We start from the raw sequence: 15,002 nt of genomic DNA, 5'->3' as shown, positions 1-15,002 counted from the left end.
TAATACAACACCCGAGGTAGAAGTTCTGCCTGACACTCTGCCACCACGAGTTGACCCAGCCCATAATCCAAAGGAAAGTTTTAAAACCCCAAGAGCTCAAGGCCCACCGCCCAAAAAAAGAAGAAAGAGGGGGAACTCCTTACGGAAAAACAAGACTACTGATAACAACGAGTTTGGGCTTAGTGAAAGCTCTACACTAAACGTCCTCTGATCCCACATAACGGTTAACCCTACACTCACTCCAACAAATGATCCATCTAGTGTAAAGCTAATGAGCAGTATAGAATCATTAATGAAATCACTCACACTGCCATTAGCAGAGAGACTAAAAGGCTTAACCCATCAATTGGAGAAATTAGAACGGGCTGTTGGGGAAATCAAAGTGGCAATTAAGGATTTAGCTAAATTAACACCAGTGTCCCCAACCCCTGTGCTGTCCCCAATTATTATCGCCAAAGATGGATCAAGAAACACTAATTTGCCTAAACCGAAACCCCGGAAATTAATGCCCCTCAATAAAGCAGGGATAAACAGTAAAAATAAGGAAAAGGAGGCACAGGAGTGTGTAAAATCGAATCCCGTAGGAAATGCCCCATAACCCACTGGCCAGGATAAAACTGCTAGGGCACTCCCACCTAAGAGGCCTAGAGTAGAACTGCCCCCGGAAGCAGTCCCGTACGTAGTGGTTCTCACTGGAGTGCCAGTTCTAGAGGATGGTAGTGGAGAAGATCAGCCCCAGCTGAAAAACAAAGTCATATATTGGCTGAGTCAGAATTGTCCACTACCACCAAATATCAATGGGGTAATTCTTAATGTTAGGCGTCTCCCATGGTTAGGGCAAAGACCTAAGGATATAATGGGCGATATTATTATTATAAATTTTCGTGACGAGAGAGCAGTTAGACACATCGTTAATTGGTTCCCCCATTACGCCAGTAACTCAATCATCGTACATGATTTGACTTACTTCTACCCCAGAGGAATAATGGCTCCGGTACCTAACCTTAAGCCCCCGTTTTATTACCAGAGCAACCACACTGGTTTTACACCTCGATATCAGAATGTTGGTTCTGGTTTTGGGTCCTCACTCCAAATGCAGAGAGGTGGATCTAGACAAATCCCTCAGCAACAAGTTGATTACTCCTTGCCCACTTATAACCGTTTCGCGGCTATAGCGGGCATGGAGGGAGTTGACTGACTTGTCCTAGGGGGTGCAGCAGATGAGGATACCGTTGATTTACAAAAGGTGCCCTCTTTAACTGTAGAATTAACCCATAATGGCAATTCATATGTCCCTTCCTCAAAGCATACATGTCCTCAGGACATACTGATTGATAATGTAGCTGTAGCTGATGGGCAAACCGATCCCGCACATGTTTCAAGTTTGGGAGATAAAAGTGGGAAGGTAGATGATGAGACAGTCAGAATAGTGTCCTGGACTATAGCTGGTCTGGCAGCCAAATTTAACAATAAAGAATGGCGCCAGTATATAAGCAAATTCAATATAATTTGCTTACAAGAAACCTGGGCAGTTAAGAACGGTTCCCTACACATCCAAGGGTATAAGTGTTTCTTTGTTCCTGCAAAGAAATCTAGTTCAGGTAGAGCCATGGGAGGGCTATCTCTATATGTAGACCTGAACCTCCTCGGTACATGGTCGACCCTAAACTGTAACTCACAAGACATTCAAGAGGTACGGTTTAATGGTAAAGGATTAAAACTGACCATGTTCAATGTTTATAACAACGGAGCGAGCGGAGGTTGTAACGCACTGATAAGAGAACTGCAGTGCAGATTGTTCCAGGATTCTGTTGGCGAAATTGAGAGCCTTGGCCAAAATATCCTGGTCATGGGGGACCTCAATTGTCATCTCTGTCCGGCTCTTTTCCCACTAGATGAGGCCTGGTCGCGCTGCCCAGAGGATAACGGGGCTCATTTTGAGCATTCAGCGGATGGTCATGCACTAACAAAATTTTTGCACAACCAAGACCTGGTTCATACCATGGATATGGCGCACATACCGCAGGATGGCACCTTGCCACCAACTTTCAAGGGCAGGGGATGCTCCTTATACATAGTTCTCTTCCAGGGGATCCTCATCAATAGTCATAAGCATTAGAATATTCCCGCCCATGCGCGGGACCCCGGAAACACTATATTATATGTGCCCCACATATATATACTCATATATATATATATATATATATATATATATATATATATATATATATATATATATATACATGTAAAGAGACGCCATTCACCATGTTCCCTATTCAGCAGTGGAAACCAAAATAACGCCAGAGCGAAACCACAGTTAAGTGCTCATTTCTTCAGTGTTTTATTCGTGTCAAATTCTGCCAGCAATCTGTCATGACGCGTTTCACCTCTCGAAGAGGCTTGATCACATGATGTGTCAACAACATAAATGAGGGTATATATAGTGAAATCCACTCAAACAACAGCTGTATGTAATATACAAACAGTAAACATGGAAAAAATACTGCCCAAATGTCATAGCAGCAAGCAGCATATTCAGGGCATAGTGCCCAAAGTAATGTAAATATATCCTTCTCAAATGTTAAGAAAAAAATATATATAAAAGATACAAAACTAGAAAAATGCTAAAAACCATTTTTACACAATAAATCCAATTTATAAGTTATATTTACAAGGATAAATCCAAAATTTCATACAACTATATATTTACATTGATTTTTCTAGAATAGTGCAAAACGAGGTGGGAATATCAAGAGGAGTGGATAATCAAAACAATGTAATATCCTGCCTCGCAATCTTGATTTCCCTACCACCAAGCTCAATTTGTCCTGTTACTGTTAGTCAAATCTCGAAAGGGTTACTAGAAAATACATATTATTGTCAAAGTGGAAGTTTGTTCAACATTGGATATGTCTTAATAACCCTCATATGAGTACTGGGATAACCAACCTAAAGTGGATAAAGTGCAAGTGCAATTTAAAATCTGATTCTTGTGTGGATCAACCACCCCCAATTTTTCGTCTTGGCAACACCTGGTCCCAGGTTTTTAAATTGTTGTCCAAGAACAGATAATGTTACGAGTGGGATGTCCTATTACTGATGTTAAAGATAAATCATTACAGACAAGTATACATATCCTCACTGGCGTTCAAGCCTCCCGGATTCTTGCTGTTAAACTCCAGGATGTATCTTGTCTCCAGTAACTGTAGCTTTGCATCCCTGTTACCTCTCCTCTTGAGGGGTGGGATCGTGTCGACCAAATAGTATTCTAGCCCATCCGGGTTGCTATTATGGGTCGACTCGAAATGCCGCGCTACTGGATATGTCGGATCTTTCCCTGAGATAGCTCTTAGATGCTGCAAGATTCTTTTGTTGGCGGGCAGCCGAGTGCTGCCCACATAGCTTAGCCCACATGGACATTGCAAAACGTAGACTACATACTCGATTTTGCATGTAAGTCTATGCTTGATGGAAATTGGCTTATCGTGAAAGGGAATGGAGTAGTGAGTCCTGTTAACACCATGTCGACAGGCCTTACAGAATGGACACTTTTTAAAACCCTTATTTAGGTCCATCCAGGTCCCTGGTAATGGTTTGTCCAGACTGTTACTGACCAATGCATTTGCCATTGTCAAAGACCTTCGAAAAGTGAGTTCGGGCTTATTGGAAACCAGATTGCCTATTACTGGGTCTCTTTTTACTAGATTCCAGTTCCTGCTGAAGATTTTTCTAATCTCAGCATGCTGAGTACTGTAGGTAACAATGGCCCTTGATTGTACTGACTCAGGCTTAGTCTCAGCAATTATGTTCTTACCTTTCAGAGTTTGTTCCCTAGGGATACTGCGTGTGCGTTCAATTGCCATGTCTATTAAGTCTATACTGTATCCTCTCTCCAAGAAACGGATCTTACTGTCCCTTTGGGCTTTGTCACATTCTTGGTCAGTACTACAGATCCGTCTCATGCGCAGCATCTCCCCATATGGGATGCTGCGGATGAGATGTCGAGGATGCTGACTAGTGGCATATAACAGCGTGTTCCCAGAAGTCTCCTTCCTATGCAATTTGGTCTTCAGATTTTTGCCCTTGATATACACTTCTACATCCAAAAAGTTAACTCTCTCTTTGTGGATCTCAGACGTGAACTGCAAATTATAGATGTTAACATTAAATTTTGTAACAAAGTCAGTTGCCTCCTCCTTGGAGCCCCTCCAAATCATGAATAAATCATCTATATACCTTAAATATATAATCACATTATTGGTCATTGTGGCCTCATGGTCGACCATGAGGACCCGCTCCTCCCACAGTCCCATGTGCAAGCACGCGAAACTGGGGGAAAAACAGGCCCCCATGGCCACCCCTCGTAGTTGTTGGTATACCTGGCCATAAAAAATAAAAAAGTTCTGCTCAAGACATAACTTTAACATGCCAATAATCATTTTGTTGTGATGTATATAGTTCATAGGGCGTTTGTCCAAATAGTACTCAACCGCTTTGATACCGTCACTATGTCTGATGGAAGTGTATAGTGACTTCACATCTAAAGTCATTAGTAGATAATCATCACTCCAAACGACTTCCTTCAGTTTACTTAAGAAGTCAGTGGTATCTCTCACGTAAGATTGTAATTTTGTAACCCATTCTTGCAGGAAATAATCAATATATCTCGAAATGTTTTCGGTTGAGCTGTCAATTGCCGATATTATCGGCCTCCCAGGTGGAACAGAAATGTTCTTGTGAACCTTTGGCAAAAGGTAAAAGGTGGGGATCACTGGGTATTCCTTTTTCAGGAATTGGAATTCATCTTTGGAGATTAGTCCGCCACTTTTCCAGGCAATCAGTTTCGAATTTTGTTCATTCCAAGCTGCTCTGATTGCCCCAATGTTGCTCTTCCTGTAGCAGGATTGATCTCCCAGCTGACTTTCAGCTTCCTTTATGTAGAGGTCACGGTCCCACAGGACAATATTCCCGCCTTTGTCGGCCTGTTTCACTACAACATTCTTGTTTGTACTTAATTTCTTTATCAGATTGTCGTAGTTCTGGTTTTGTCTGTTGATGGCCGAGTATTTTTTATTTGTGGCCGTGTAAAGTTTTTTTAAATCCTCTATAATAAAGTCATGATAGACATCGAGGTTGTCATGGGGCATGATTGGAAGAAAGGTCGATTTGGCCTTAAATGGTGTAGTGCCTGTTCCTATGCCAGCTCCTTCCTGTGTGGCTTCCATAAGACTGACCTCTGCACCTTCTTGTTGCAGTGACCAAATTTCCTGAAAGGAGGATGCATCGCTTACAGTGAGGAGGGATGGACTTTGTGGCGGTAAGTTTTTTGCTTTTTTGTACGGCTGCAGGCGGTGGAATTTGCTCAATTTTAACTTCCTTATAAATCTAAAAGCATCCATGCGTGTGGTTGCATAGTTGAAATTTTTAGGGGGGCAATATGATAATCCTAATCCTAGGATGGCCACCTCCTTATCTGTGAGGGTGATCTTCGTTAGATTTATAATTGTTTTGGCATTAGAGCAACTTATTGTGTTTGCTTATATATATATAAAAACATGCAATAGCAGCCAAATCACATCAGAGCTGGAATATGCTATGAAGAATTTCCACCATACATGAATAATATGCATTAGAAACATGAAAAACAACACAAAAGATTGTTTTAGAACTGTTTTAATGCTTAGGCAGCAGTAGAAATTCTTATAACACCCTGAAAGCATAGAAAGCTCCCAGGCTGCATTGCAAGCACACAGTCTAAAAAGACTGAAAAGCTAACCTGTAGCTGAATACCCAAAAACTGACACCGTGCCTTTAAGGCACCCATGACCTGAGGTATTGAAATTCTGAACCTTGTTATAAAAGTCGTCGTATCATGACGATTTTGGTATCAGCAGACCGAATATGGCGAGTCAAGATGTGTGAGTATTTTCGTCCTATTTCGAGTGACGAGATCACCATGAAATCAGGGAGTCCGTTCTGAACCCTCGGGTTCCATCTTGCGTACGGCAGCCATTTTGTGGTTGCCCTCACATAGGCCGGTGACAGGGGCCGAACGAGTCTACAAACACACGTACACTTTAGCTGTCTTCTGAATGACCTGAGCGAGCGACCCTCTTGCCTGAAGCCAAACTTGTTAAACCAGTCCCTTCCCCGGTAGCTGATCAAGATTACGGATCGAGACACAAAACACCATCAAACCTTTTATTGCGCATAACTATGTCTTATCTTGCTCACACCTGTCTCTACGATGGGGATGTTCCCGTTTTTATGGTGGGTTCGATCGACCTGTCTGATGAAGAATGTTGGGTTTGAGCAATACTTGATTATGGGCTGGACAAACTGAAAAATGGGCTTGTCATCATGATCCTGCCTTTTCTTTCTGTGAAAACATGTGAGTGGTCAACTGTAAATTAGGGATATTTGCCTGAAGCATAATATTTGGTATAAAAAGGGATGACTGGTTTTTGTAGGCGAGCAGTCTCCTGAGAACATACACCGTGTTGTACTTCTAGGATCTCTGTTACAGGCTGCAGCTAATAAAATTGATCTTTGACGTCACCAAGAATCGCCCGTGTCTCTGTACTCTAAGACAGGTGGACCCGGAGACTAGGGCGTTTCCCCTGGCGCCGCTGGGTCTTAAAAAAACCCGGTTCTTCAGACCCCCTGTACCCCATCATGCCTCAGGGGTGACAGTTAGGTCAGTTGTTCTTTCCGGCTCCTTCAGGAAGGATCCTGGTTACACAGCTCCACTAATTTTCTGTTTTCTGACAGAAAATTACTTCTTTTTTAACAACTTTTTCTGCTTACTTTGACATTTTACATCTAGTCAAGTAAGGAACTGTCTTTGTAAGTCAGTTTAGTGAGCATTTTCAGCTGAGAATGCCTTCACTTTTTGACAAATGTCCTTCTTGTGGTAACAAAAAGGCAAAATCAGACAATCACGACGTTTGTATCCTGTGTCTGCCTGAAGAACATGATCCAGGCACCTGTCCTCACTGCGAGCACCTGTCAGGAAGAACTCTCAAAGACAGGGAGAGAACTCGCATCTATGGCCTGGCTCACAGGTCATCCAGAGGAAGGTCTCCGGTGAAGAAGGGTTCCAAGAAGGCTAGAACATCTTCAAAACAGAAGTCTTCCCACCCTTCAGCTTCAGCGTCAGGCTTGGCGCTGAGGAAAGAACCACCGGTGGATCGTTTGTCTTCAAAACTATCGTCGACGGCGGGCTTGCCGTCGAAAAGAAGACCAGGTACGTCGACGACGTCGAAGGATCCAGCTCCGTCGTCGAAATCCCCTCCGCCGCCGTCAACCGGGCGACGATCGGCGTCGAGGAAGGTAACTCCGCCGCCGTCAATCGGGCGACGGTCGGCATCGAGATCCAAAGACCCTCCGCCGTCGTCAACCTGGCGACGATCGGCGTCGAGTGAGGTCACTCCTCCGCCGTCGTCATCCAGACGACGACCAGCGTCGAGAAGTGTGACCCCTCCGCCGTCGTCTAAGAAACAACGTTCGGCGTCGAGGACCAAGACCCCTCCGCCGTCGACAGAAAAACATCGGTCGGCGTCGAGGGCGCAGTCTCAGTCGGCGTTTCGTCGACGCTCGGCGTCGCGGGTGACCAATACCCCTCCGCCGTCGTCGCACAGACATTCGACGTCGAGACAGAGGGCTCCGTCGGCGGCTGGTCATCGCCGTTCGACGTCGAGAGAGAAGACTCCGTCGACGGTTGGTCATCACCGTTCGACTTCGAGAGAGAAGGCTCCGTCGACGGTTGGTCATTACCGTTCGGCGTCAAGAGAAAAGGCTCCGCCGACGGCTGGTCATCGTGGTTCGACGTCGAGAGAGAAGGCTCCGTCGACGGCTGGTCATCACCGTTCGACGTCAAGAGACCATAGATCCTCGCATCGATCGCCGTCGAGGCATTCGAGGTCGAGATTGTTGGACCCGCCGACTCCCCAGAGGTGTGCGACGTCGAGAGAAAAACATAAAACGCCGGAACGCTCGACGTCGAGACCTTCAGAAAGGGCTCGGTCGTCGTCAAGAAACTCTGTGGTCATTGTAACAGAGTCAGCTTTTAGTCATTCTACTTCACAGTCTTCTGGCTCCTCAACAACATCTTCAAGGTCCAAAAGTCCTGTCCCCAGATCTCCTGTGCGTCAGCCAGATCCTTCGGCTGCGGAGGTCAGACTATCACCCAGACGGTACAAATCATTGGACCATTGGCGAGAGTCAGGGGCTACCAAACGGGAGAGTACGTCAGTCCGCAGCACAGATCTCCTCTCCAGAGACTGGTAGATGAAGTGGACAGGCGTAGTCCTCCCAGGCGCCAAACAGACAAATCACCTGTGAGAAGACCAACCAGATCTCACTCTCCCAGAAGGGAACATCCGGTGAGATCCCGATCTCCCAGAGAAGATCCTGTCAGATCTCGTTCACCAAGAAGACAGGATTCGGTCAGATCTCGCTCTCCTAGAAAGGAAGAGCATCCAAGCAGATCACGTGAGAGGAGGCACGGTGCTCATCGTAGACATCGAAGAACTACGTCTACTTCCTCCACCTCTTCGACCCGGTATTCCAAGAGGGATTACTCTCCCACGTTGGCGGATAGTCCTACTTCCGGATCCTCTCCAGTGGATGACATCGGCACTTATCTGGATGTCCTGCAGAGAGGAGCTCAGAAGCTGAGCATTGATATGTCTGTCCCCCAGGTTACTACGACGGTGATTTTTGAGACTTTGCACAAAAAATCTATCTCTCGTCCATTGCTGCCTTTAGTCCCGGGGATTATGGATCCGGTCAAGGACGTTTTCCTAACCCCAGCAGCCATCAGAGCGGTGCCAGCCCGCATACAAAAGAAATACAAGCCGGCTTCTTCTGACCCAGTTTTTGTAAAATCTGACCCTCCAGCAGACTCTGTGATAGTGGCAGCCGCGAGGAAGACGCATGCAGTTGCTGCTTCCTCTTCAGTCCCACCAGATAAGGACAGCAAATCTCAGGATTCGTGGGGTCGCAAAGTTTGCAATTCAGCTGCCTCCACGCTGAAGGTCTCCAGTGCGGCCGCACTGCTGGGTAGATACGACAGAGCCTTATGAGACTCCATGGAGAGGTTCAAGTCCAAACTGCCAAAGGAAGACCAGAAGGACTTCGAAGAAACTATGACAGAAGGATGTCTGGTGGCGAACCAGTTGATCAGCACAGCAGCAGACGGTGCAGTGCTTGCGGCGCATTCCTACTCACATGGGGTTTGTGCCAGGAGGTCCGCTTGGTTGCGCCTCACAGGGCTGAAGCCGGATGCTCAGCATCGCATCCTTAATCTTCTTTTTTCGGGTTCCTCTCTCTTCGGGGAACATGCAGACGAAGAGATGACCCATATGAAGACTGAACTGGATACGGTAAAAGCGGTGGGTTTGGAGAAGAAAAAAGAATTCAAACGCCGCTTTAAGACCAACAGGGGGAGAGGGGCTCAACAGAGGGTTCAAACCCCTCAGTGGTCCCAGAATAAGAACCAAGGAAAATCCCAGTTCCAAGGCAAATCCAACAGAGGTAGAGGAGGTCACCAGCAGTCCTCTACCACTACGAGAGGAGGAAAGGCTTGATCAGTGGCTTCCTCTGGCGCCGTTGCCCACTCCAGTGGGAGGAAGTGCTTCACAACACCTGGCAGAGTGGGTCAGCATCACAAAAGATCAGTGGGTGCTGAATATACTGCGCAATGGATACAGGCTACGTTTCCGTGCGCTCCCGAAAAGCATTCCTCTAAAGACCTCTTGCCCTCACCAACTGAGCTTACTCCGCAGAGAAGTGTCAGTCCTACTACAAAAAAGAGCTATAGAGGAAGTTCCTCCCTCTCAAAGAGGAAAGGGAGTCTACTCAAGATACTTTCTTGTCCCCAAAAAAGATCAGGAGGACAAGTTCAGACCCATACTCGATCTGCGTCTCCTAAACAAAGTCATCATCAGAGAAAAGTTCCGCATGTTAGCTCTTCACCAAATATGCCCACATCTTCAAGCCGGAGATTGGATGTGTTCGGTGGATCTGCAAGATGCATACTTTCACATTCCGATTGCTCTACAGCATCGCAAGTACTTGAGGTTTGTCGTAGGAAGCAAACACTACCAGTACAAGGTGCTACCCTTCGGACTCAAGTCCGCACCACGAGTCTTCACCAAATGCATGGCAGTGGTGGCGGCTTTTCTTCACAAAAAGGGACTCTTCATGTACCCATACCTGGACGACTGGCTCCTAAAGGGCCCGTCTCCGGTTCAGGTGACGCACGATCTGCAACTTTGCCTGCACCAGTTGCACAGGCTCGATCTCCATGTGAACCTGGAGAAGTCAGTCCAGCGGCCGACACAGTCCATCCACTACCTAGGCTCCGTTCTGGACACAAAATTGGGAAAAGCGTTTCCTTCGGAGGAGAGGCTTTTTTCTATGAAGCAGAAGTGCGGGATTCTATTGGAGTCTCGGCTTCCAACAGTCCGACAGGTAGCCTCCCTGCTGGGTTCCATGGCGTCCTGCATTTTTCTCATCCCGAATGCCAGGCTGAGAATGCGCCCTCTACAACAGGCTCTCGAAGACCAGTGGGACCAGGCAACAGGGCATTGGGAAGATCGTATCACTCTTTCCCAAACAGCGAAGGATGCCATCAAATGGTGGACTCGGACGAGAATGTGCTGGTGGGAGTACCTTTTCATCAGCCACTGCCCACCCAGTCTATAGTAACAGATGCCTCTCTACAAGGCTGGGGAGCGCACATGGGTCCCCTTCAGATTCAGGGTCAGTGGTCTGCACAGGAGCAGACGTACCCCATAAACATGCTGGAGCTCAGAGCTTTTCTTCCAGCGATCGAGTCCAATGCAGTCTTAGTTCAGACAGACAATACAACCACCATGTTCTATCTGAACAAACAAGGAGGCACACGATCTTGCTCTCTCTCCCGGGAGGCTCAAACCATCTGGCACTGGCTTCTCTCTCGAAACCTTTCAGTGGTGGCGGTGCACCTTCCAGGCGAGTTAAACATCAAAGCAGATGCACTCAGCAGGCACTTCGAAGATCAGCCAGACTGGGTGCTAAACGACGAAGTGCTAGAAGAGCTTTTTCGTTGTTGGTGGCATCCAGCCATATACTTGTTTGCGGATGAAGAAAACGCAAAATGCCACGCCTTCGCGTCCAGATTCCACCGGCCAGGGACGCAGGGGAACGCTCTCCTGATGGATTGGTCGGGAACTTTTGCCTACGCGTTTCCTCCCCTGCCTCTGATTCCGAAGGTAGTTTCCAAGCTCCTCAGGTCGGACATGGAGATGATCTTGATAGCTCCGGATTGGCCACGGCAGTGGTGGTACCCGGACCTTCTGCATCTGTCTGTGTGTCCACACAGACGGCTTCCTTGCAGGCCGGACCTGTTGAGCAAGATGAACGGGAGGATACTGCATCCCAACCTCCCATCACTGAACCTGACAGCATGGCACCTGAGGTCCTGCAATATGGGCATTTGAATCTGCCTCCCGAATGTATGCACATTTTAAAGGAGGCTAAGAGACCTTCCACGAGAGCGTCTTATGCGTTCAAGTGAAAAGATTCTTCATTTGGTGTAGGGATCATCACTTAGATCCGACTAAAGGGCAGGAGGAGGTAATCCTGCCATACCTCCTTTCCTTGGCAACTTCTGGTTTGAAATATGCTTCCATTAGATGCATTTGTCAGCCATAGTAGCTTACAGGAAATCACCTAATCAGATTTCTTTCTTTCAGGTTCAGGTGGTTAAGGACTTCCTCCAGGGGTTGAAAAAAGCGTATCCCCCTGTGCGAAATCCTTCTCCTCCTTGGGAATTGAACCTGGTTCTATCCAGGTTAATGTCACCTCCTTTCGAGCCCATCCACAAGGCCTCCTTGCAACATCTCTCTTGGAAGGCAGCTTTTTTGGTGGCGATTACCTCAGCGCGCAGAGTGAGCGAGATACAAGCGCTCTGTGCGAAGGAACCATATACTGTTTTCCACCACAATAGAGTAGTCCTAAGGGCTCATCCATCTTTCTTGCCTAAAGTGGTTTCTGATTTTCATATAAATCAGTCCATTTCTCTCCCTTCGTTTTTTCCAAATCCTACGACCCCAGCCGAGCGGTCACTGCACTCCTTGGATCATAAGAGAGTGCTCAAGTTCTATTTGGAAAAGACTAAAGGGATCAGGAAAACTGATCAACTGTTTGTGAACTATGGTTCAATGAGGACGGGTTTTCCAGCGGCCAAGAGGTCCATCTCCAGATGGATTGTCTCTTGCATTAAATTGGCGTATCAGCTTGCAGGCAAGCCTTTATTGGTGTCACCCAAAGCGCATTCCACTGGAGGGAAAGCCGCTACAGTAGCTTTCTTACAGGACATTCCAATGTCAGAAATATGCAAAGCTGCAACCTGGAAATCAGTTCATACCTTTACGAGACATTACTGTCTCGAATCTGATTCCAGGGCTGATACTCAAGGAGGGCAAGCCTCCTTGAGAAATCTGTTTGGATAGCCTATAGGCTGCTCAGGCTTGTTGATGAGATTACTGTCTTGTCATTCCTTTGCCCGCAGGGATGAGGAGAGGCTCGCTATTCTGCTTATGACTATTGATGAGGATCCCCTGGAAGAGAAGGATTAGTTACTTACCTGTAATCCTAGTTCTCTTCCAGGGGTATCCTCATCAAAGTCATAAGCAACCCTCCTGCCTCCCCGGGCAAAGGATATTCTTTAATAAGGAGATATTGTTAACCTATTTTGTTACTGGGTTTGTTTCCGTCTCCGAAAAGAACAACTGACCTAACTGTCACCCCTGAGGCATGATGGGATACAGGGGGTCATGGGTGCCTTAAAGGCAAGGTGTCAGTTTTTTGGTGTTCAGCTACAGGTTAGCTTTTCAGTCTTTTTAGACTGTGTGTTTGCAATGCAGCCTGGGAGCTTTCTATGCTTTCAGGGTGTTATAAGAATTTCTACTGCTGCCTAAGCATTAAAACAGTTCTAAAACAATCTTTTGTGTTGTTTCTCATGTTTCTAAGGCATATTATTCATGTATGGTGGAAATTCTTCACAGCATATTCCAGCTCTGATGTGATTTGGCTGCTATTGCATGTTTATATATATATATATATGTATATATATATATATATATATATATATATATATTTGAGTATATATATGTGGGGCACATATAATATAGTGTTTCCGGGGTCCCGCGCATGGGCGGGAATATTCTAATGCTTATGACTTTGATGAGGATACCCCTGGAAGAGAACTAGGATTACAGGTAAGTAACTAATCCATTATATCATTGTTCAAGGGTTTTTAAAAATAGAATCTCTAGAGTTGGGATTGACTGGAACCCGTTCAGTGACCATAATCCCCTGGTACTAGATGTACTTTATCGGGCCCGTCCCAGAGGGAGAAAGCCTGATGCGATAACTGAAAGGGTCACTGATCAGGGCAGACACCTCAGGTGGTCCAAAATTAATGGAGAACTGTTTTATAGATCACTGATGGAAAAGGGGAAATTAGCTTTTGAGAAATGCTTAAATACAACAATAGAAGGGCAGCAGCTACTCACAGCATTCAAACAGATTGCTGGTCTAGTAGATGGCCTGTTAAAGACTAGCACCCCGTTAAAAAGAACTTGTAGTCAGCCGCGGTGGTTTGACCGGGACTGCTCTAAGGCCTTGAGGGAGCTTAAAAATAGTATTAAAATGAAGCCAAGGGATGTTTTACGAGTTGCACTTTGTAGGAAAAAATATAAGAGAGAGCTGAGTAGGAGGAAATTGGCACTTCAAGCAGAAGGATGGGCAGACTTAAGGTAGGCGGGGGAAAAGAGGGACATGACAGAATTCTGGAGGATTATTAACAGACCCACTTTCCAGGATGACAAGGCACCTGAAATAGGAACAAATATCACGCCTGACATGTGGATCACTCATTATAGGGGTTTATATAATCACGAAATGGGAACTTCTAATGAATATGGGAATGCTGACCAGGGCCAGCCCGTAGTTTTCTCATTAAAGGAAATCAAGGTCGGGATTGAGGGCTTGTCGAAAAACAAAGCCCCTGGCCCAGACGGCATCCCGCCAGACTTGTTACTAAGCTCTGTGGAATTATGGGCCCCTTTAATGACAAGAGTTATAAACACAGCAATTTGCTGGGGCTTGCCGCCCTCCTGGTCAATGGCTATCATTGTCCCTATTTTTAAAAAGGGTAGCAGGGACGATCCCCAATGTTATCGCCCGATCTCCCTGATTGATGTATCTGCCAACATTTTAGGGAGGGGGATATTAAATCGGCTGTCGGAATGGACAGAGGCAAATAATATAATCTCAGATGCCCAGTACGGTTTCAGGATGGGCCGGTCCACGAGCGACCAATGCTTGAACCTTTACATGCAAGCAGCCAAATACACGAAGGCCAGTAACGAATCAATTTTTATGGGGTTCATGGATCTGGCAGCTGCTTTTGACCATGTAAATAGGGATAAGCTCTGGGACATGATGACCAGAATGGGGATAGAGATTGGCCTCATTAACATCTTAAGAGATTTGCATAGCAGTACCTCAGCGCAGGTTAGGTATAACATGGAGGGCGGATGTACTGATTCCTTCCCCTGTAAAAGTGGGGTACGCCAAGGTTGCATTTTGGCGCCTTTTCTGTTCTCCCTCTATATAAACAATTTGGAGCAGCAACTCCTACAGCTGAGAACTGATTGCCCACGAGTAGGGGCGCGTCATGTTCCTGTGTTACTTCACGCAGATGACGCGGTCCTCCTTGGCCGCACACCAAGGTGTCTACAGATTTTAATTGATGGTTTTGTACTTTTTATTGGTTCATTAGACCTGTCTGTTAACTTGAGTAAATCCTATGTTTTAGTTGTCGGCAACAAATGTACCTTCACGATAGGGAGCCATAAGATAGAGAAAGTTAAATCATTCTCGTATCTGTGCTTAGTATTTGAAGGCGCATTAAAATTTAATTGTTTGGTGGAGGAACGCTGCCGCAA

At 46.1% G+C, this 15,002-nt stretch overlaps 1 protein-coding gene across 6 annotated transcripts in view; it reads left to right on the top strand.

The window, feature by feature from the left end:
* The window catches only part of LOC144768773 (uncharacterized), a 9,320,023-nt gene that overhangs the window by 281,837 nt on the left and 9,023,184 nt on the right, over positions 1-15,002 (top strand). The window contains exon 2 of one of the 6 annotated variants that reach the window (XM_078652695.1): positions 5,256-5,317. The exons of the other annotated variants lie outside the window; for them this stretch is intronic. The gene's annotated coding sequence lies outside the window, so the exon portion shown is untranslated. The remainder of the gene's footprint in view (positions 1-5,255; positions 5,318-15,002) is intronic. 6 annotated transcript variants of the gene reach the window in all.

Source organism: Lissotriton helveticus, chromosome 7, assembly GCF_964261635.1.
Source record: "Lissotriton helveticus chromosome 7, aLisHel1.1, whole genome shotgun sequence".
NCBI lineage: Eukaryota > Metazoa > Chordata > Amphibia > Caudata > Salamandridae > Lissotriton > Lissotriton helveticus.
The sequence above is the reverse complement of the archived record's forward strand: the minus strand, read 5'-3'. Positions and strand labels throughout refer to the sequence as shown.